The sequence below is a fragment of the Thermobia domestica genome, chromosome 8, assembly GCF_964235325.1.
Source record: "Thermobia domestica chromosome 8, izTheDome1.hap1.1, whole genome shotgun sequence".
Classification (NCBI taxonomy): Eukaryota; Metazoa; Arthropoda; class Insecta; order Zygentoma; family Lepismatidae; genus Thermobia; species Thermobia domestica.
Genome location: NC_137461.1, coordinates 87,924,252 through 87,945,921, shown reverse-complemented (window position 1 = coordinate 87,945,921; position 21,670 = coordinate 87,924,252). Strand labels below are relative to the sequence as shown.

General features: G+C 33.5%; 1 pseudogene across 1 annotated transcript; it reads left to right on the top strand.

Moving 5' to 3' along the window:
* The first annotated feature begins 335 nt into the window (after positions 1-335).
* Positions 336-20,454, top strand: LOC145693037 (glucose dehydrogenase [FAD, quinone] pseudogene; annotated as a pseudogene). The gene is made up of 2 exons (XR_014132692.1): positions 336-726; positions 15,587-20,454. The product of XR_014132692.1 is annotated as a glucose dehydrogenase [FAD, quinone] pseudogene (transcript).
* The last annotated feature ends 1,216 nt before the right edge of the window (positions 20,455-21,670 follow it).

Below are 21,670 nucleotides of genomic sequence, written 5' to 3'. Positions count from 1 at the left end.
ACGTCATACTAAGCTCAGCTGGAATTTCAAGTACCTTGCGACCTCTTTGAGGGGAAAGTGAGTCCGTTCTGCTGTACTATATGCATTTAGTGAAAGTTACATAGGCTGAAATTCCCAGATACAAAGTGCTATATTGCACATTTACCTTATTAATTTCTCTACGAATAGCGATGTCCCCCACCTACAATGAACTTCTACGGGAAACGATGCGAACCTGACCTATAACCTCAACAAACTTATTACAAAACTCAAAATGATACTTGTATGCGATCGAGAATTTGATAAGATTGCATAAACAATAGGGTTAGTGGAGGTCTCTAAGAATCTCCGTACTGCACGATTAAAAACCTACTTTTTTTTTTTTTTTTTTTTTTTTTTTTTTTTTTTTTTTTTTTTTACATAACTCTTAACCTACAATCATTATACAACTATTACGTGCTTTAGTGAACGTAAGAAAAACACATTTAGTCGAAATGAAAGTGTGTTCTGCTTTTAGTAGTGCACGTGGCATTGGCTGTGTCGTATTGACTAAGAAATTCGGAATATCTAACTTTAGTTTTCCGAAAGTGCTTCATTTCTCCGAAGTTTCTTAAGTGATACCGAGAAAAATCATAGTACAGCACAAACTATTGGATGCTGCTTTCAACAATCCATCCTGCATTCCGGTAACAATTATTATGCTAATGCGAGGATATCTATTGATCGTCTTTAACTAGCTAAAGCAAGGTAATACAAAGTGAATTATTTATTTTATTATTTTCAATACAAAACTGGTTTACTGTAGTTACAAAGACTAGCAATTTTATTATTTATATTATTCTTTCTTTGTTGAAGTTTATCGCCCTTTCCCACACTGAGGCTATATGAGAAGTAGATATCTAGTTTAGGGTGGAATCCGAACCATAATATATTCAAATAACATTCCCCACTCAGAATTGAACCCGGAACCACGTACATTAAATGTGTATCCATTAACCACTAGCCTCCGCTAGTCTAATGGCTATAATTTTCTCTTTGACAAGTGAGATTAGAATTATTTTTTTTCGTTAGAATTACTTTGTGTTAGTAATGTAAAACGAATAGGCGCCACTCAATTCACACCAAAAAACGCAAAAATTACGTGCAGTGTCAATTAAATTTTTGGAGCTTCTCTTAGTTATTATCACCATAAAATATTAGTGACTAATAAATAAACATATATTTTCAATGTCCGTCGATCTGGATTTATAGATCAGTTATTATTTCGGATAGCACCCATAGAGAAATGGAAATAGACAGTAGGAAAGAAAAAAAACTGTGATAAACAAATTACACTAGCCGCAAGAAATGCCGTATTTTGTATTGATATTTATTAGCAAACAAATATGAGGCGTTCCAGGTATTGACAGTGAACTTAGACGTGTATTATGAATGCTTGGAAATTATATTTTAGGTTTCGAGTAGTAGACCAATGTCAAATTGCTCTGTCAGCCCGTTCTGGCGCCTCTATGTACAGCAGTGGTTCATAATCTGACAGGTTGTGGGGATGAAGAGCGAGTGAGGGTGGTGCAAGCTACTGACAGAAATAAACCATATTCGTATTACATGATATTATTATTATTATTGTATATATGAATATTATTGAATATAATCTTTATCTGAAGTAGCTCAAATGGTAGAGCGTTGGCTTCGCATTCAGGAGGTCGTGGGTTTAATTCCCGCTGCCGGCCATCCTGACTGGGGTTTTCCAGGGTTTCCCTCGGTCCTACCAGGAAAATGCCGGGATGGTACCTACTAAAACAGGCCCTGGCCGATTCCTTCCCAAACCCTTTCCATTGTTGTTGTTAGATATCCACTATAAAATGGCCTTTGAGCTGTATCTGGTGATTGTTAAATAAATAAATAGAAGTGGTCAGACTATCGAACGGCAAGGAGAAATGTGGGAGGAATGCAGGGTTCACGAAGACGCCAGTTAAACATGGTTGGGAACCACTGACGTATAGTTTATGGAAGTCGGTCCTCTTTCTCTAGGAAAAGACAGTTTCAAAGTCAATGGAGGACTATCTTGACCGTTGAAAGTCAATAATGTAGTACAATTTAAGCCCTTACTATCAGAACGCCTCAAACAGAGTTTTCGTATTGGAATGTAAACGAAACAACGAAATGTAATTATAGCCTAAATTCATTTATCCAAAAGATCGATTAATTTTGCTGGGGTTTATGGATTCACTAAATTCCTAGGAGAGTGGAATCCAGATTTTTTCTTTCTTTTTTCTTTCTTTCTTTTTCTTTCTTTCTTTTTGAATCAGACGAATAAATCAAGAAACCGCAAAGAAAAGGTCTCTTTCAAAAGCTTAATCTTCCTTACTGGTATAAGTAGAAAAACAGGCTTCAATTATGCATGAATGTCATCGATTATAAAAGATTAGTCTGTATTCGAGTTCCATACTTTCATTATTGATATGAATAATTACTTTCTTCCCTAATACTGCAACAGATGAAGGAAAGTAAGAAAATTTTGACAAAATAGTTTAACATTCAAAACTAAAATGAAGTATTCGAATACCAATGATAGGAACACTTACTTGGCTCACCACTGGTAGAGCACTCACGTTGCGTGAGGTTCCTTGTTCAATCTCAAACCACGCGAAGTTTGTCGTGGGCAAATATAGTATCTATGGGTTCTCTCGAGGTTTCTTAATTTCTTTCCACGGTCGTATTTAACAACCGTGTCCTTCAGACCAGAGGGAATAAGACCAGAACGTAAAATCATAGAATTAATTTTATTCCATTTGAATTCAAACGATGGTTTATTCACACTTTATATCAATATATAATTATATTTATCAGTTGCTCCATTTTATCTTGACATGCTGTATTAACACACACACACACACACACACACACAAATCAAGGTTTTCTACAACGTACGTGTTTTACTACCATACAGAAAAAATTGGTTTTGCATTGTCCCTCCACAGACAAGACAAGTATAGGTTTCCCCATTTCAGTTCCTCTTACCGTATCTGCAGAACAGTAATTGGAATACAGTCTTACAAATTGGGACCAAATTAATTTCTATCGATTCTTTAGTTGTTACATTTCCTTCAAATTAGAAAAAAATCTGTATAAATGTTATCTTCTTCTGAAAAAAAAAAACTTATGAAATTTACAATGCATGTTACATAAATTAATATATCACCCGGAAAAATACGGAAACGATATCCAAAAAGAAAAAAAAAAATACTTGAGCAAATTCACGGTTTACTTTCCAGCGAAGAAGATATAAACTAAACTATTATAATTAATACTATTGATCTGATTAACTTACATTCATGTCCTTTGTCAGAAACCTATATAGAAAAAGAATTACAGTTTAAACTACCAATGCTCTCCTACTGGGAATCGAACCCGGGACTCCGTGCATCAAAGGCACACGCGCTAGAATCTGACTACGAAGGATTTATTATGTTTTGTTTCCTGAAGTACAGTTTCAGGTACATTTGGAATCACGATGCTAATTTCAATGTTCCCCAACCAGGAATCGAACCCGAAACTAGTGCACCAAAGGTACGCGTGAATTAGCCACCAGGCTAGTGGGGAGGTATAGAATGCATTATATTATTATTATTATTATTATTATTATTATTATTATTATTATTATTATTATTATTATTATTATTATTATTTCTATGGGAATTCTACTAAATTGTACTACATTATTGACAACAAAATCCAGACGTGTTAAAAAATATTTCATGTCTACAAAGAAAAGCCGCTCTAGCCGAAAGCAATAAAGTATTTTAGCAAGTAATTCTTGAAATTAAATACTTTCATTTTAAATGTCTGTGTCATATTTATGGCTTTTAGTTCGGGCAGATACAAATACAAAGAAAATGTCCTTTAAAAAAATGAGATTATTTGTACGATAAAGGCCCACATAAACTGGCTGTTCCCTGTGTGCGTGTCCACTGCATGATAATATTAGCTTCGTCATTCAAATATTAGGTTCGTCATTCACGTGCATATATTTTCATGTGTGTGGTCCTGGGTTCGTCTCCCATGTATAAGTCCTCTTGTGGCATTAAACAGTACAAAACGAATACGTTACAAGGAAATGCGACCCGTCAAAAGAGTGTTTGCGTATCATAAAGCTTACATAGGATTGCCAATGGTCCCGATTTTGGAGAAAATGTCCCGTCTCCCAACATGCTTCTGTCAAGACTTTACAATGCCCCGACTTCCATATTTATTGATGAAGTTTCGACTTGTCAAGGCTGCAGCAAGTAACCAGAAATATACATTTAAATTTGAGCAGCACCAAAAGTTCTGCGAGTAGCAGCAGCTAAAGCAATAACAACAAACGACACTGTTCCAACAACAAAAAATATTGTGAAGTATTGGGACAGTTTTGTATCTTTATTATTATTATTTTTAAAAATTTTTGTGCGTACTTAGATCCGTAATAGGTTGGCCTAAACACAGTCTACATATTATTCAAGGCCATATTTTTATTATACATTATATTATATAGGGCTTATATAATTTAAATTGTCTCACTTTTGTTTTATCAATTAGATATAGTTCTTCGTTACAGGAAGTCTACATTACATTGTTACGGAAAATGAAACGCTGGGTTATCCTCCCCCCCTCCCCAAATAGCTGCATGAAGTGTCCCTATAATCTTGCTTTGGAAAGATGGCAAACCGCATGAAACGTTCCTGCATTTTGCTTTGAAAAGGTGGTGGAAACCCTGCGCCTACATAGCCTTGGATCAAGAACATGACATTGCCATCGTGACACACGTTTCTTCACAACACGAGGGTTCTTTAATCACCCTAACAATTAATATTTATCCATTAGTTCAAATTACAAAAGATATTACAATTTTGCTAATTACCTACTGTCTGTATTACCAGCCATACAACCACTCTTACTCATGTAATTTGTTATTTTACACCTGTATCTTTTTTTTTTTTTTTAATAACTTCTGCAAAATGAAACTTACAATTCTATCTTTTAGGGAATATATCTTAAGAAGTATTCCATAGAAGAGATTTTACGTGAATGTAAGATATTAATTTCCACATGCGAATTGCGCAATATAACTAAAGTCGCCTTCTTGGCACCAGACTTATAATTTAAACACAAGTTTCAAACGCGTAATCACAACCCATTAGGAAGTCATAAACATTAAGAAAGCAGAAGATACAGGGACAGGAAGATAGTAACTAATAAAAGAAACTTTATGTATTTTAATGTTTCAATTTCCATTATACTGTAATTTTAATTGCATAAACATTGAGAGTTTGATGTGGTAAATGCATCAAATGGAAAATATCATCAAAAACAAAAAATAAATGTTGGATTTTTAGGATTTTAGGAAAATTACACAATTATTGCAGTATACAATTGTTACATTGTTGTAATTTTATATTTAAACTAGTCTTTGGCTAGTTGAGGGCTCCGGTCCCAGACCCCGCGTTTGCTTGGCGTACGACCTTGCAACTCTTAAACCCACAATTCTACCGAATTGCAAGTTTCTTTTCCTATTTCAACTATCTAAAAGATAATATTTTGTATCCCAAGAAAACGCCCATTTAAATAACATGGGAATTTCTTCATTCCCTTCTAGACCCCTAAAAAAATATTCACTTTTGGCAATTTTCCTGTGGGTTAGTCCCGGAAAGTTACAACCAAGCAATTTCATCATTCTAATCCTCTAAACATTTTGTGGTATAGATGATGTCCCATATACCGTAATAACATGGAAAAACTTTTCAGTTCCCCATAAAGCCAGTCTAAAATTAGAAATTTTTATTTTTGGTGATTTTGTTAAATAATTCTATGGGAAACATACAAGCAATTTCAAATTTTTATTTCAATTCCAAGTACCTTAAACATGAGATTATGAGTCCAAAACAAAATCAATTTAAATAACATGGAGAATTTCTTCATCCTCCCTTTAGATCCCCTAAAGGTTAACAATATTCACTTATGGCAATATTCCTGTGGGTTAGTCCCGCAAAGCTTCAATCATGCCAAATTTTAACTTTACATGTCAACCGGATGTGCCCCTTTATTTTATGTCAGTAGCCTTCGACTAGCTGTGGCTCCGTCCCCAGATCCCTGCACTTCCTCGGCCTACGGCCTTGTGTCCGTATTCACTTACGGCAATTTTCCTGTGGGCTAGTCCCGGAAAAATACAATCGTGCCAAATTTCAACTTTACACGTCAATCGGAAGTGCCCCTATATTTTATGTCAGTTCATGTAGTTTTATATATACGCTTGTACCTAGGTATTTAGGATATTTAGCAATTAAATATTTTTAGAAGTTACAGATTGATTCAAAATAATATTAACATGTTCTTAATAATATTAGTGCTCTCTTTATTATCAAACACGTATTATCAACAAACCGACGTATTATCAAACATAATTTTGTTTTTCTTCTATTGCTAATGTTAACTTGTCTGTTTGACTTAATAATATGTATCTCATGTGCTCCTCACACCTAATCTTAATTGAATGTACCGTTTGTCCAATGTAGTTAGACAAAAATTATAACAATGTAAAAATTAAAATTAAACCACAATAATTGTGCAAGTCCCCGAATTAATACATCTCTGAAGATAAAAGCAGTAAGTGTTTGAAACGTCAGTCAAATAAAACACGAATGAAATATCAGAAGTCTATTTACTGAATTCAAACATCTCCGTGAAAATTAAATGGAATATATAAAAAATGTTTGACCGTTCTTAACCAACTAAAAGGAAAAGTTCTGTGTATGGTCACAATTTGATCCAGTTTTTACTAACCGAAGAGGCTATGCCGGCGTAAGGTTCTTACGTATAAAATATTTGAAAAGCTTGGATAATTTTATTAAAAACATTTACACAATTCCGCAGCGCCTGATGAAAAAGCTTATCCTAACACAAGCGGCAACCAAAAACTCAACAGAGTAAGGTGGGTTGCATATAATCAAGAGTTAAGAACATTTATCATCGTAAAGTTGTTTTACAATGCAGCCTTATACGGTGTATTGAGAACAGTTCGTCATATTCCGATGTGGTTTTTAACCAACATAAAAAAAAGTTCTGTTTGATCTGTGTTTTATGTATGTAAGGAGGTTCGTAATTCTTGGTCATATGCAATTTCGTTAGCGTTAAATAAGTAAAAATAATAAAAAAAAAATCAACTTTAGAGTGGTCTTATGGGGAACTGAAAAATCTTTCCCATGTTATTTATATCGGACACCTTTTACAACCCCAAATTATTGGGTACTTCGTGTAGAGCTACAATGATTAAATTTGACATGATTGTAGCTTTTCGGGACTAACCGACAGAAAAATTGTCAAAAGTGAATATTTTTAATTTTTAGGGGGTCTAAAGAGTGGATGAAGAAATTCCCCATGTTATTTAAATCGACCTTTTTTTTGGACCTATAAGTATGCGTGTTGCATTATAAATATGTTCCTTTATGGGATATTTTTTTAAAAATCTTCGCGCCTCCTCAGGGACGCGCGCCGCACAGTTTGAAAACCCCTGTCTTATATGCATTGTATACCAAGAATGTATCTATCCGTAACTCAGAAACCGCCTGTACAAATAAAGCAATATTTATTAGAATACCATTAAGCTGAAATTTAAATCAATAGATACACAAAAATGTTATTTCCCTTTTACATCAAAGTTTCATTCACTTAAATAACACGAAAACTGAATGAAAACAGAAGTTACAAGAAAATCGATTAATTGAAGTTCATTTAGATTTAATTTTACATTGCAGGGTTACATTTGGAGATTGAAGTTTTCGGGAAGTCTTCTGAATCTCTTTGTTTCTATACGAGATCATAAATGTTATTCCCAACCAACTGTTAAATTGATAAAATGAGACGGAGTAGTTATTTAACTGTATGAAGTTTGGTTTTGATAGAATAATCGACGAAAATGCAATACAGAAATAACCAAAAGCACCATCTATTTTGGCAATTGCATAAGTAAGACTAGTCAACTATAAATATTTCTTACGCAATAAGTACATGTGCTCGTGACGGGAGCGATTTAATTTAATTATCTTTGAATGTATCCCATATATACCCCTTAATGCTATGTGAATAATCTCAAACGTAAAAATTAATTTACAAAAACGAACAAAAAATAAACCTTGAGAGATTTAACCTTCTGTCTTTGTTTCGTACAGTTTTCCTCTTTCAATACATGCGTACACACACAAATTAATTAAATTTGCAAGTCTACGTAGAAACGTGCTATTTTTAGTTTTCACTGATAATATGGCCAAGAACAGGCATTTTCTCTACACCTTAACAAACAAGAAAGAAAAATATATCTATATATGTATCGTTTTTCCTCCTCTTATTCTTCTCAACACCACTTTGCATTACAACGCATGAACTGACCAAAGGTATTAAAAATGCTTCCTCGTTAATTACTATGTTTAAAAAATACGGTAGGCAATCTTTTTCTCTCTCTCTTAAATGTTTTCAATTTAACTTGAAAAAAAAAAGTGATTTTGAAAGCAGTAATTAAAGTATCAGAGTCAAACAAAAGAAAGAAAAACATCAAACTTTGCAATTATATCGCTTCTACAGTTCTAGTCGCTCTTTCTTTCTTTCTTTCTTTTTTTCACAATGCCTTATTAGGTCAATTTTCTGCTTATTTGCTTGTTAGAGTCAAATATTGACACTCCAATACTCCGAAATTTTATAGAGATACATAAACCCCAATCACGATGCAATACATAACTTTAGCTCTAGCTTATCATTTTACTGCAATATTATTGAAGGCATTTGTATTACAAATGTATTTAGATTGTGTATATCCGTAGACGTCAGTAGATTCTTCCCTGAGATAACTCCCCATTTTTAAAATTTTACTCAACAGTTTAACAAGGAAGAATACAAAAAACGTAGAAAGTAAGCCAGGTAGTATTCACAAAATGACAATAAATAAACCAGCAACTGTTTCCAAACCTTTTAGACCCCCCTATATAGAACAGAAATTTGAGTGTTCAGTTTATGACCTCATATCTGCTGGGCACCCAAATTTCTACACTATAAAGGTCTTGAAAACAATTATTAATTAATGCAGAAAATATCTGGCTCAATTCACTTGGTAAATTTTTGATGTTCTTCATGGTCTTTAAAGTTATTCAGTAAAATAGTAATAATAAAAATAAAAAAAACTGTGATAGCTTTGTGAAAATTCCTGAATAGATGGCAGAGTGGTCCAATGCTGGTTCGAGGTATGTGAAGCCTCTAGCGAAAAAGAAAATTTAAGAACTGTAAACTCATACATTGAAGTCACGCATTGATGGTAGAATATTGAATAAAGACTAAGAAGTGGAAAAAAATAAAAATAAAAATAAAAATAAAACGTTCATAAATAATAAACTGTTGTAGATCATTTTAAGGCTGAATAGTTTTCTTCTTTTTTCTAGAAAACAAAAATATTAAATCATTTTTTAAAAATATTTTATAGATTTTAAATTACCTTTTTTCCATATTGTTTATATTCCGTTTTAAAAATTACAGGAAAAAATAACCGTAAAAAACCTCATTGCTACATCATTTGATATAATGGCGGAATTTAATATTTGAATTAGATTCATCCAACCAAACATTTTTTTTTAAAATAAAGGAGACTGATAAAACTTCACGATTACATAAATGAATTCTGAATTAATAAGAAAGTCTTCAATTTAAAACATTTCATTACAGAAAACAACTATAAACTGACTTCAGGGTATTCAGAGAATAGAAAATCTCAAGGTATTCTAATATTTCTTAATGATCGTAAGAAAAATCAACAGTTGAAATTTTATCTGCATTCCTATCATTGGTCATCATTTTACTTATATATATATTATATACACTGCATTGAATCAAATTGAGAGACAGATAAAAGTTTAAATATTATGCCAAATAAGGGAGCTCTCGCATAATACGGTACATTAAATTGCCAACCAAATAAAGGGTTTGTGTAATAACCAACAAATGTAACATTAACACCTGTTGCATGCATATCATAATCAAAATCATAATAGGGTCGAAGGTTTTGCCATGATGAACCGGTTTTAGAAAAGACTACTGTGTACATGCTTATGATTTTAGGCAGGTACATAAATGTAAAACACCGTAAGGGTCAAGAAACACTTCAGTCTATTATACTAAATTACTGCAGAGACCGAAACCCGAGGAAAGCTAAGCACTATTACGAAGTCTTACAATATAATATCGTAATTATAATGCTACACACGATGGACACTTCTATAATTATAGCTTCTACTTTTAATACTCTCATGTCCCTTGCACTTTATACCCATTATTAATACAACAATAATAATCATTCTGCATAAAGTAATAATAATAATAATAATAATAATAATAATAATAATAATAATAATAATAATAATAATAATAATAATAATAATAATAATAGGTACGGTTCACCGCATTAAACTTTCTAGTTTCCATTTCTTAAAAAAAGAAAACAAGCCGTACTGTAATTATTGAAATAGACCCTACTGTATTTTTTTTAATGAAATATAAAGAAAATTACCTCAGCCATTTTACAGGAACTACGAGAAGAAATCACATTCAAGAGTAAACTATTTCTTGTGGAAATTTTCATGAGAATTGGCTTGTATTGTAGAATTCCCAATGAAATATTTATTTATGAATTACGAACAATATTACCTAAATCGTTCTTGAGAAAATTCTACTAGGAAGATTTACTCCAAGAATAAATTACTCCTTGTAGATGTTTTCATTATAAATAATCGCAATACTGTAGAAATGATAACTACAGTAATCCTCTTAAAATATGGACAAAATCATACCAGCCGTTTTAAAGAAAATCGTAAAAAACATCTAAGAGCAAACTACCCTTTTTGAATTTTACTAGAAGAAATAATTGACGTCAAATTGTAGTATGTTAATGAAGTAATAACATAACAAATTTAAACAAAATCGTTAGAGCGATTTTCAACAAATAATACATTTTTAAAATTGTTATTCTCCAGTAAACTACATTTACTTGAGAGATAAGAAGATAATTTTATTAAAATTTAGTCCGGATAAATTGATTGGTATGGCCTTTAGACAAGTGGACATAGATCTGGATGAACAGACAAATAAATATCCAAAGACAACAATGTTTTCGCCATGTAAGAATCTTGAAATGTGTAAATCCGTTTGATTTTTCCTTTTTAACAATGGAAAGACTTTCTCATTCCACCAATTCTTTCATAGTCATATACTTTTATTAACAACCTGTTTCCTTAAGCCCATAGGATATGATCGGGAACATTAAAAAAAAGTTTTTATTAATTCTTACTTCAGCCACTACACTCATTTCCTGCTGTAGTTATACAACTACATACAATACACCAAAAATTCTTCGCATCTTGATTCTATTTGGGATACCGAAGTTCAAGGGCGCCGATTTCTCTGTAGCTTTGGGGGGGGGGGAATCAGATGTGGGGTTTGTATATTCATTGAGAAATACATATGAAAATAGATATTAAAATACATATTAATAGAAATACATGGGGCCCACATGAGCTTTGGAGGGGAGTCCGGGCCCCTCTTCCCCCCAGGATCGGCGCCCTTGCCAAAGTTCTGTCAACGAATTTTTGTTATGTGTTCGGACGTCGTGTTCATTTGTCATGAATCGAACCCGATTTTCCTAACGAAATATCCATGAATTCCTAACTTCGAATCCCTTTGCGGCGCCCCTGAAAAATTCTGACTTATGCATTTATAGATATAGTGGATTACAAGTCAAAGACGTTAACATGCCACCTGAGCTCTACGGCTATAATCTTAGAGATATATGGGAACTCTCATGTATAATTTTCGAAAAAATCAAGAGAATCGTTTTTTATTTGTTGTTGTTGCTGTAAATCTTTATATATATACATGATAACCACGCAATTTAATAACGGAAAGTCGAGGCAATTTAATAACGGAGCTATATACTATTATTAATCGATACATGTTATCGACGTGGACAAACTGAGATGCTTGACAGTAAATTTTCATGAGTAGTTTTCGAGAAAAACTTATTTTATGGCGGTAAAAAGTATGTCATTCGTTGCTAACTATAAGTGATGGGTTTCTTATTCTGCTGGAATATTTATTTATTTATTTACTATACATGTAAAAAAAATATGTTAAAGAGCAGATTGCATCTGTTGTCATTGAAATTGTTCGTCTTTTAATGGTGACATAAATATCCTAATAGTGACACATCTAGCCCTAACCAGGGGCGGATCCAGGACCGACTTCTGGGGGGGGTGTCATACTGCTACTTTTAAGGGCTCCAAACTTTGGGATGGGTTTCATTTATATATAAAATAAGAAAGTTTCCTCTTCTGGGGGGGACGATCGCCCCGATTGCCCCCCTGGATCCGCCCCTGGCCCTAACTGTGGCTCACATATTCCTATTAGTGACGCATAGTTATAAGAGTGACGCACATTCTACTTGTAAATAAATAAATAAATATTCATTTTCTGTATCTTTAAATTATCGTTTTTTAAAATGAAACCTTATGAACGAAAACAGCGAAGTTAACATTTTTGAAGGACAAATGAAAGACTTTAAAAAATCAAAGCAATGAGTGTATGAAAATGCGCCAATCAGAAAATTTTGTTATTTAACAGAAAATGCGCCAATTAAAATCACTAACAGTTAATACGACGTCAATTTCTAGTAATATCGTAAGTCTTCAAAGAAGAACTTATGCTTAGCAAAAAAACATGGAATCCTTTTTGTACGGTTATTCAAGGACGTAATCACTAAAGACTTTCGTTCTTAAATTATTAAGTTTTCTCAAATTTAAAAAAAAAAATGGTTGCCTATGACACAAAGAGTTGAGGCTGTCTCGTCTCGGAAAAGGGTCCTGAAAGTAGTATCTCGTCTCAGGAGACAACGTATCTGTTTCTTGTGGAAGAGCTCTGTTTTGTCTTACATTTCTTTACGACAATTTTGCTTCTAATCGGCAACTCTATTTGAAATGACTCAAAAGAGGACCTTCCAGATCCTTATAGAAATATTTTAATAGCTTCAAACTAATTGCACTGTGACATATTATTTACATACTTTGATGTTCTTAAACTCTATTATTATATTGCCTAAAGCACTCTATTATTATTATAATATTCACTTACGACGTTTCAAAATGTGTCGCATAGTAAGTGAATTTCGTTTCACAGTGTGAAACTACGGTAGACTATCAAACTAAGTGAATTCAATACTCAAACTTGAAGTAGTACATCAATAAGTACTGATTGCAATGGAGTAATAAGATCAAAGACAGAACCTGCTCCTCGGATACTGAAACGCTAAATCAAGTGCAAGAAACCTCTGCTCCATCCCTCTTACGGTTTTCGCTCTATGAAATTCAGTATTGAAACTAGAAGTACTAGTAAATTCAATAACTTCCAGTTTCGAATAGTGTTGCCGGTAATGATGATATATATACTCTTGAGACACTGTACCGATTACAGAAAACCATTTGTCGCTGTCTATTGCTATTTTTGTTCGATGTTGATAAATGTTTAAACTGGGAATGGTTAATTTTAATCACTTTTGGTTTAAATAAAGAGTTAATGGAGGAGACGGAACCTATTTCTGGAAAGCTGAATCGATTAAAAAAAAAAAACTGCATCTCGATATCTCTTACCATTTTTACTATGGAAATCCGCATCGTAAACGAAAGCAATAGCAAATTCGAACCACTTCAAGTTTTGATGTTTCTGGATTATCATGTTATTATTTTGAGACGCTGAATCGTTTTGAGAGAAAAAAAAAATCTGCTTCTGCTACATTTTCGTTCTATGATGATATACTTTGAAACTGGAAATGACTAATTTGAACCATTTCCAGTTTGAACAGAGCTCCAACAGAGGAGATGGAACCTATTCTTCGGACACTAAATGATTGCAAACAGGCGCTTCTTGATAACATTTACTGTTTTTGCTCTGTGGAAATTAATATTGAATCCGGAAGCAAGAGTAAATTTGAACCACTTTCATTTTTGGTAGAGCGTTGTGGATAGTCATATTATGTCGTCTTGAGACGATGAATAGTTAAAAAAAAAAAAAAAAAAGCTTTCTGCTATCTGTTACTCTTTTTGTTCTATGGCGATAAATGCTGAAACCAAAAATGGCGAGTTTGAATCACTTCCTATTTTTCTCTATTAGTTTTTTTTTCTCTATCATTGAAGAGACTTTGGTAACAATACTTAAAATGTACTACATGTTCTACCCAACTATCAGACGTCAGCTTTCCGTAACCGAATAGTACCTTTAGACGAAATGCTTTAGGCAAAATAGGAAAAAAAACTTTTTTTTGCATAAAAACGCAATTACAATATGCACAAGACATTTACTCAATAACAAGGATGTGTCCACAATAATCGTAATTGAAACTAACTACCTTACTGAAAGGTTCAAGGTAAAACAAATTACAGCTGAAGAAATTTTAATGGATGCTGAACTTGTGAATAAAGTTAATCATATTCTAACCTTTTTAAAATCTCAATTGTGTACACCTTAAAGGAAATAAATTTTGCAACAACTTAAGACGGAAACTAGTTTAATAATAATACATCCTTGAATGACATGCTACAAATATTATTTTAAAAGGTAACCAAGCAAGCAACTATTTTAAAGTTCATTAAAAAGTACTAATGTTTTTAAAACTCATTAAATCGTCTTATGTAACTGTTATGTAATTAAAGAGACAAGACAATATTTCTGTACTTTTTCCTTACATGTTACTTCTTCCGCTGGTAGACCAAACTTCACACCAAGTTTTATAATGCAATTTTCTCACAGATCTTTCGTTTCTAAGTGTGATTTGTTGGAAGTATAAACAATTAACACTATGAGAAGAATTAGTATACTATGTTGACATCTAAGAAACTTGTCCGTAGTTTTGTTGATTAGAAATTTGAGATTGCTCGCTGAATTTTACAGTATAGGCAATTTTGACTTTAAAATGTAAGATAATTAGAACTTTTATAGCATAACACTTCCTGCTTAATATATATATAAAATTTATCATTATAGAGCAATTCGACATATATGGACACATTATAGAACTGACATATATGGACATCTTAGAGGAATCATCGTACACATTTCTTCCATTTCTTCCGTCATTTTTAGAGCACCCGACATACATGGTGAACAAATTCAATTTAAATCTACTGAAAATAGACCTAGAACAATGCGGTTTTCTTACAGTGTTTCTTTCAACTATTCAACTGTCTTATGTAGAATATTCATGTATTGGTCAGATGTCTAGTAGACTGTATTTTATTATTATTATTATTATTATTATTATTATTATTATTATTATTATTATTATTATTATTATTATTATTATTATTATTATTATTATTATTATTATTGTCTCCACAATCCGTTGTTGGGGGAAAAGTGTTGCTTCTAAATTATTGTTGCCTTTATATAATACCCTTCATTAGGATTTTTAAAACAACTTCTATTAGTATTATTTACACTAGCCAGTCACCTGTCTTAATACATCTTCATTCTTACATTTTTTGTTTTTCAGAAAACGAGGTGAACACTGTCCTAGACACAGACGACTTCCAACGATGAGTTACAGAAAGAAGACAAATTTATGGAAATTATGGAGTATACCATTATTTTTCCTGTTGAATTTTACGCTAACATCTGCAGATAATATGACTTTCACAGAAGCTGTACTTAGATACTGGAGAAAAGCTGGTCACGTGTGGAATGAATCGCCAACGGATCCTTGGACAATGTTAGAAGAATATGACTTCATCATAGTTGGAGCAGGAACTGCTGGTTGTGTACTTGCCAACAGACTCACGGAAATAAGTGACTGGAAAGTGCTTCTAATAGAAGCTGGACGAAATGAAAATTACGTTATGGATATACCCATGTTGGCTCCTGTCTTACAATTGTCAGATGCGAACTGGAGGTATATGACTGAACCTCAATCAACAGCGTGTTTAGGAATGAAAGGTAATAGGTGTCACTATCCGAGAGGTAAGGTACTTGGGGGCAGCAGTGTGTTAAATTTCATGATATACACAAGGGGTAACAAACTGGATTATGATCAATGGGAAGCTATGGGGAATCCTGGATGGAGCTACAAAGATGTCCTACCATATTTTCTGAAATCTGAAGATGTTACAATACCCGAATTAAAAAAGTCTCCTTATCACTCTACCGGTGGATACCTTGCAGTGTCCTACACTCCATGGCGAACACCACTGAGCAAAGCATTTTTACAAGCTGGCATTGAAAAGGGTTACAACATAACTGATTACAATGGGGAGAGGGAAACTGGATTTAATTTCATACAAACTACAACTAAAAAAGGTAGTCGCTGGAGCTCTGCTAGAGCATTTCTTAATCCAATTCGCACGAGGGGTAACCTTCATGTAATAAGACGGTCACTAGTCACCAAAATACTTATAAACCCTCAAACAAAGCAGGCATATGGTGTTTTGGTATTACGTAATGGCAGAAAACAAGTTATAAGGGCTACTAAAGAAGTAATTTTATCAGGAGGAGCAATTAATTCTCCCCAACTTTTAATGTTATCAGGAATTGGGCCCAAAAGCGATTTAAAAGCTTTAGGCATAAATGTTCTCCAAAATCTTAAAGTGGGATACAACCTTATGGATCACATTGCTCTTGGAGGATTAACATTTTTAATAAATTCTCCAGTGTCTCTCAAAGAGGAAGTTCTAATGAGTGAAATGTCCTACGTCACACAGTATTTTATCGATGGAGGAGGGCCTCTTTCTGTGGCTGGAGCAGTAGAAGCACTGGCATTTGTCAATACTAAATATGCCAATGCATCCATTGACTTTCCCGATATGGAATTACTTTTCATTGCTGCTTCATTGAACACAATGCCAATAAGTAAGCAAACTTTTAATCTTAAAGATGAAGTTTATAATACTGTATATGAACCTATAAAGAATCATGATGCTTGGATGATTTTCCCTATGCTCATGAGACCAAAGAGTAGAGGACAAGTTAAACTTAGAGATAACAATCCTCAGCATAAGCCAATAATTTACCACAATTATTTCTCCGAAAAAGAAGATATGGACGTTCTGGTTGAAGGCATAAAAATTTCAGTAGAAATTAGTAAGACAAATGCATTTAAGAAATTCGGAACTCGTCTTCACGATATACCACTGCCAGGTTGTAAGCATCTAACTTTTGCATCTGATGACTACTGGAGATGTGCAGCGGAAATGATGACCTTTACTATTTATCATTATGCAGGTACTTGTAAAATGGGTCCTTCCACAGATCCTGATGCAGTGGTAGATCCACAGTTACGAGTGCATGGAATTAAAGGTTTACGTGTTATAGATGCATCCATAATGCCAATGATCCCTACCGCACACACCAATGCACCCACATTTATGATTGCAGAGAAAGGGGCAGATTTAATAAAAGCATTTTGGAATAGAACGAGTACGCCAAATTTTTAAGTTTAACCGAAGAAAAATTAGCATTTAGCATTACAATCAAGAAAAATTAGCATTTATTCATAAAAACGTTAATGTCGCTGCTCAATTATACTGATCTAATGATAATATAATGCCCTTAAACATAGACTAAAAGACTGAAACTTTATGGAAAGAATATTTCCATTTATTGAATGCTCAACTAGACTGAATGTTATACATGAGTGTAGAGCATTGGAAATTAAATGTGTTCTCTAATATATATATATATATATATATATATATATATATATATATATATATATATATATATCAATAATTAAATTAAAACCTACAAAACTACATGCAACATTAATATGTAAGTACTTACGCGAATACACACACAATATAGCGCTTGAAGATTATGATCTAGATATATTACAGAATTTCGTACATTATATCATTTTATTATATCATAAATACTTATTGTAATATCTGTATTGAAATGTAAAATTTAAGAACGTACAACGGGTAGTCACGAACTTTTAATCACCACCTCGAAAAAATCAAGTTGTCATTCTGGAAATGCCTGCCATGCACTTCATCCGCGAGGAAAATGTCACTGGGTGTCATATCTGGAGAATACGGGGATGAGAAAAAAATCTGATAGCCCAAATAATCAGCATGTTTGACTGTGTCCTGTGCAGAATGAGCTGGGGCGTTGTCGCGGAGCAAAAATGCTCCATTGGACAGCTTCTCTCGACGCTTTGTCTTAATAGCATCCCGTAACCTCCTCAGGAGATTTCGGTAGTATGCTCTTGTGATTGTTTGCCTCTTACGAGTATTATCTGTTAGCACTACATCATGGGAGTTCCAGAAAACACTCAGCATCACCCTACTCGATAATGGTTGTGTCTTCGTCTTTTTCGGCAGTGGTGAATTCGCATATTTCCACTGCTTGCTTTGCTCCTTTGTCTCGGGGTCATAATAATACACCCAGCACTTGTCATTCCTGATTAGGCGTTTAAAGAAGTTATCTGGATGGTCTGACACAGTTGAAACATCTCCGCTGTGTTTTGGTTCGGCGGGTTTTTTGAATGAGTGTGAGCAGTCGCTGAACCCAGAGGGCGGTGACCTTTGTGGTCTGAAAAATGTTGTGCAAGATGTTGAAAACTAATCCATGACTGATTTTCACTTTTTCCACTATCGCCTCGATTGTGATACGCCGGTGTGGGAGCATCATGGCCTTCATTTCTCTTGCAATTCCCTGTTCCTTCACAGAGAGAGGTCTGCTACTTCGCTTTTTGTCATTCAGACTTGTCTGACCACACTGGAAGCGTCTGCGCCACCTAACCGCTGTATCATATGATGGTACATTGTTCTCATATACTTGCACCAGTTCAATATGGATTGTTACAGCGTTCTTTCTCCTGAAATGCAGAAAATGAATTACCGTACGATACTCCATTTCCTCAGTGGCTGCGTCACTTTGTTTCGGTACCTCTAGTGTCGTGCAACAGAACTGTGGCGCGGAGATTTTAACGTGCACCAAAGTACAGGCATGTAGTTGCAAAGAAACAAAAATAGTTAAGTAACTTTAATTTTTATCGAGGTGATAATTAAAACTTAATGATTACCCTCCGTAAATATTTAAATTAGAAGTATCCTAGAAACTACTACACTCAAACATTCAGTAATATAGCCAGCAAGTTGCTATAGGAAGGGAGGAGAAATATATATACAGTACGTACATATTATTATTACTACACATCTAGTATGTTACCGTTTTGAAACATAAAACTTGACAGTAGGTGAAGTTAGAACCACATGAAGAGAGGGGTGTCATTTCGGTAAGGCAGTGGTTAATTGCCCCCATTTCCGAGCTTGATAAATATTCATGATTTAATCAATTGTATATTAATACATTAATAAAAACTAGTAACTCTTTTAACACTGAAGAATCTTGGCCCTTCCCCCTTTCCCCGCAAAGTAAAATCTAAAATGATGCTGTTAGTTGTAGTGAATGTACGAATAAGGAAAGAAAAAAAATACTTTATGGAAGTCCATTTGTTCGACTGTATTTATATAGGTGGATTGACTATAAATTATAAAAAAAAATCGAAGAAAAATAAGATCAAACCGAAACACTATTACACAATAGTACATTAAAATGAAATATGTAACTGTGTGCATCCGGTTAGGCAATGAGAGTACGAAACGGGTGGTTAATTTCAGCTGATTTTATTATTTTAACGTGTTGATAGAATTGTTTAAAACATCTTTCTTTCATATTCCATTATAAACATTCATTTGTGGTACGCATTAAACAATCTTAATAAATACATAACAGGCCAACCACATTCGAGGGAAGGGTTGGCCGTTTTGGGCAAGCCCGACCCTCATTTGCTTCCCGTCACTGCAAACATTAAACTTTCGTAATTGCTTAAAAGAGTCATCATAATTGTTGTGAACACAGGGGATTATTATTCGTTTTCAAAGTTTATGATAAAATTGCTAAGTATACACTTTCTAAAAATAAATCTAGCCCAACTTGATTGGAAATACTGAAACCTGTGAGTATTAGAATCAAGTTTGGTTAACATGTGGTATCATATTTGTATATAAACACAAAATCTCATTTGTATTTCCTGTATAAATTGTACAATAGTCTTAGCCAAAGCTATCTTGATTATTTATCCATGTTTATAGCAAGCTTCACTTACCTATGTATAAATATACAGTAATTAAATACTTATTGTGTACTTGTAAAATAAATTAAGAAAAATGTTCATGTAGAAATATTTTACTTTAAAAAATGCAAAAAATGTAAGAGAAAGAAAAGTGCAGTTTAATAATTTATATTTCGTAATATATTTAAAAAGGTTTCCTTACAACCAATAAAATTGTATATTGTGCTGCATGTAACTACGCATTTGTATTCATATTTCATAGAATAAATAGTTAATACCTCTACCAACAACCCATCAAGTATGCTTCGCGTAAACTCTCAATCATCTACACAAAGTTAACGGAGACTGGATTCCCTTGAATTAACAGTGTTTTAACATTCTTTATATTGCGTAGAAATTTGATTGTTCGACAACTATGAAGTCGTAAATTGAATATTCAGAGTGCCTGAGAATAGTGAAGTCATAAGCTGAGCATTCAAACTGCCCGAAAATAATCAAGTCATAAATTAAAGTCATAACTGCCCGATAAACGAATAATAATAAACGTGTTTACTTGTTATGAACACTTTTAATGCACTTTCTATTGTTCTTTTAGGACATTTAAGTTAATCCGGACTTTCGTTGATCCTGTCAACTTATCATCCACTTAATTCGGATTAACGAAATTTTTATGAAACCCCTAGATACCTGTTGTCTAAAAACTACTGAGTCTTTGGATATCAAAATTGATATTTTGTTGTGTTATGTAATATTATGAAACCACATATGTACCACTTTGTTCAATGACCTTAGTTGCTATTTTTTTCGGTAACAACCATTATCCCGTCGTTTTAGAACTTCTGTGATTTCTGGTTAATATATATATATATATATATATATATATATATATATATATATATATATATATATATATATGGTCTCCACAGGTGTCTTTCGAAACTAATTTAACATCATTCAGAGAGTAAAGAGACCGAAACAAATTATGCCTTGACGATGCCAGATCATGGCTATACGACGGGTCTATTAAAATCAACCAAGCAAGTTTTCTCAATTTCTGACAGGTCGTTAAGAATGTTGCGGTCTGGCATTCTCAGCCTGCATACGACACCTCTTCTGTTGACTAGTTTCGGTCGTTTCTTCTGACTTGCGAAGTACACTCGCACTAGTTGTCGATAGTACACATCTGTGTCAGTCTTAGGCACAGTGTAACTCTGTCACCGATTGTGGAGCTTCTCCACGACTCGACCACGATATTTCCCCCTACATTGCTGACGTAGGTTATATACATTTTTCACGACTCGTGATCATACGCTTCAGAAATGGTTCGAGTTAGTTTTAGTAGAGATTCGCAGATCGAAATTCCATAGATTAAATATTTTTGATTGGCACCCAAACAATGAGTTTCTTTTTATAGCCAGTTTTATCCAAATGGTTTAGCACTGTTTGATGATAGATGTTTAGGTCGTCACGCGGTCTTGCTCGAATTTCGCTAGAATATCATCCACT